This window comes from Glycine max, chromosome 19 (assembly GCF_000004515.6).
Source record: "Glycine max cultivar Williams 82 chromosome 19, Glycine_max_v4.0, whole genome shotgun sequence".
NCBI classification, from domain to species: Eukaryota; Viridiplantae; Streptophyta; class Magnoliopsida; order Fabales; family Fabaceae; genus Glycine; species Glycine max.
The window spans coordinates 2,891,501-2,894,346 of record NC_038255.2 but is presented as its reverse complement, the minus strand read 5'-3'; the positions used below and the strand labels follow the sequence as shown (position 1 = coordinate 2,894,346).

At 37.5% G+C, this 2,846-nt stretch overlaps 1 long non-coding RNA gene across 1 annotated transcript; it reads left to right on the top strand.

The window, feature by feature from the left end:
* The first annotated feature begins 645 nt into the window (after nt 1–645).
* LOC100786145 (uncharacterized) lies at nt 646–1,614 on the top strand. Its single transcript, XR_419731.4, has 3 exons — nt 646–850; nt 1,253–1,304; nt 1,575–1,614. It is a non-coding gene; the product is annotated as an uncharacterized lncRNA (long non-coding RNA).
* The last annotated feature ends 1,232 nt before the right edge of the window (nt 1,615–2,846 follow it).

Below are 2,846 nucleotides of genomic sequence, written 5' to 3'. Positions count from 1 at the left end.
CAGATCTGAACTTATGCTTCTCTCTCTCTTTCGGGCAAAGAACTCCTCAAGGAGGCCTTTAGGTTTTTGAGGATCAGAACTCTCACATTCAATCTCATAGAGTGTTCCAGAATCAAAACTTGTTTCATCCACCACTCTCTCATTCTCTCTCGTTCGCCCTTGATCCCTTCCTTTTTCCCTCAAATTCCACGCCTCCTTCTCCTTGGAGTCCCCGACCTCCACCTTTCGCGCCTTCTCCGATGCCGAGGAGGACGAAGAAGACGATGAAGAAGAAGACCAAGACCAAGACAACATTTCTGTCGACGAATACGACGACGTTTCGGGTGAGGCTTCCGACGAGGCTGACATGTTCGCTCGGCATGGTGGATTCAAGTGGCAAAGAGTCAACAAGCTATGCAATGAGGTCAGGGAGTTCGGCGCCGATCTCATCGAGGTCGATGAGCTCGCCTCCGTCTACGATCTCATCGGCGCCGATCTCATCGACGACATTTACCAGAGGTGGTTCGTTACGACATTCTCTTTGTCTTCATTATCACACGACAAGCTGTTTCTGTTTGTGTTCTGATTCACACTGATCATATGCAGGTTGGATTGAGGCTTCTCCTTTCACCCGTTACTTCCAACCTTCTTCTCCGCACAACATGGTATCATATGCTTGCTTCCCTTCAATCATTTTTATTTAAATCATAAAAAAATCATTTTTTTTATACTCATCAACACCTTTTTCAGTGATATTGGGTTACTTGTTATAGCTGTTCTATAGGGCTTGCGCTTCCCGTGTATTCCACGTTTAAAGCTATTGAGAACAATGACCCATATGAGCAACAAAGGTGCCTATTGTATTGGGCAGGTTCTATTTCTTCTTCAACCTCCATTTCCTTGTTAAACATAATAAAATTGATTCTTTTTTGTTAGCATTAATTTTCTATTAATTTGATTGGTATTAGTGATGCATGCTAAATTGCCAATACCTTTATGATGGGTAGAATACATATATTGAGGTCACGGGTTAAGACTTAAGAGGACTATTCTGGTGTATTTTGATTTTTCCTTGTACAACTTAAATACAATTTTAGTAGTTTTTATCGTATGAGGGTATATATCTTTGGAAGTTTTGGGTCATTGCTTATGAATTTGAAATGAACTCGTTTGGAGAATTCTCAAGTTAGTGGGATTGGGTGTAACTTTAGACTACTAATTGTGCTCTTTTGTCTGCATGTGTATCAACACCGATCTCTCTTGTGGTTTTCAGCTTATGGTTCTTTTAGTGCTGCAGAAATGTTTGCTGAAAAATTATTTTCCTGGTATGGTCAACTTCTCCATGTGTTTTATTATTTTTAAGTAATTGAGGTTTTTCATTTTTCTTTTCATGGAAGCTTACCTTGGTATCTGTTTCTGATATTCATTGCTAAACAAGTTATTTTTATTTTCTCATTTATCTTGTGATCCTAGTTGTCTGTATTTATGTTCTTTTGAATGACATTTAAAGATTTCAGTGCTGATATGTTTGTTTGCTTTCAGATTTTACTTGAGGCATTATGATCTAACAAGGTTTGTTCACCATATTTAATTAGGATTCCACTCTATTATCACATGAAGTTTGCATTTCTTGTTTGGCTACAGCTGCCCACTCTTGATGTAAGCTTAACCAAATTGCTGCACTTATTCACTTCCTGCTATGCTTTCTGAATTTTCTTAGTTAATACCTTATCTTGGTAGTTTTGTTCATGAGGGGAATTTTCTGCCCATACGATGGATTTGACTTGCCTATAGTTGTTGAAATCTATTATGCTTACTAAGTTTCCTGATCATGTCTTTGTTGCATTGCTCTCCAAGTTCATTTTTTTTGGCTTTATAACAAGTTGCAGTCTTAACTCTGTCAATGTTAAAACACACATGTTTAATGCCATCAGTTTCAAAATGCAATGATTTTGATTTTCCAGTGTACTGGGTTTGTGTTAGTGGTGTCCCAGTGTCAATAATGTATGAGTGTCTCGGATCAACGGAAGGAAATTGAGTTTCATCCTTTGATATTCATCTTCCTTTCTTCCATTTTCAATAATTTATCTGCTGATTTCAGGATTACAAAAGCTTGCTTTGTTAAATTTGGAAGGGTGCCAGGTAACAGCTGCATGCTTGGACTCTCTTGAAGGTTGAATTACTTCATGGATTTTTTATGCTGATTCTGTTAATTGTCATTAAAATATTGGATTAAAATATTGAATTCCTTTGCAAGTTGATTTACTTAATTGACTTTTTTATTCTTCTGTTAATTTTTTCATGATGACATCAAGGCTTACTTGCACTAACTAGTTTTCAGGCTATAATCTTGGTTATTGCCCAATGCCCCATGAACTTTGATTATTGCCTTTTAAATGTGAAATTGTAAGAACAGCTACAAGTTATGAACTTTGATGCTTCTCCTAGATTTTGTTGTACAATGAGGTTAGTCTCAACTCAAGCATGTGTCACTGATGGGTTCCTTTCTCAGGTCTATGCTAAAGGACCTGCTCGGCCTACTGGTGGAGCCGCTGCTGTTGCCATGCTAATTGGTCCTGATGCTCCCATTTCTTTTGAAAGCAAATTGAGGGGAAGTCATATGGCTCATGCCTATGATTTTTACAAGCCTAATCTTGCCAGTGAATATCCAATAAGATGTTCTGCCTCTTTGCATTTCTTGGCCAGAATGCCATAGTAATAAATGAATTTTTAGATGAAAGATGGAGTCAAGTAAGATTTCCGTTTTGTCATTCTTATTTCTCATTAATTGCATATGTTACATACCTACGTCCAAATACAAATATAATTTTTCTTTGAGTCTAAATTATTTCCATTAAGTGCAAGCA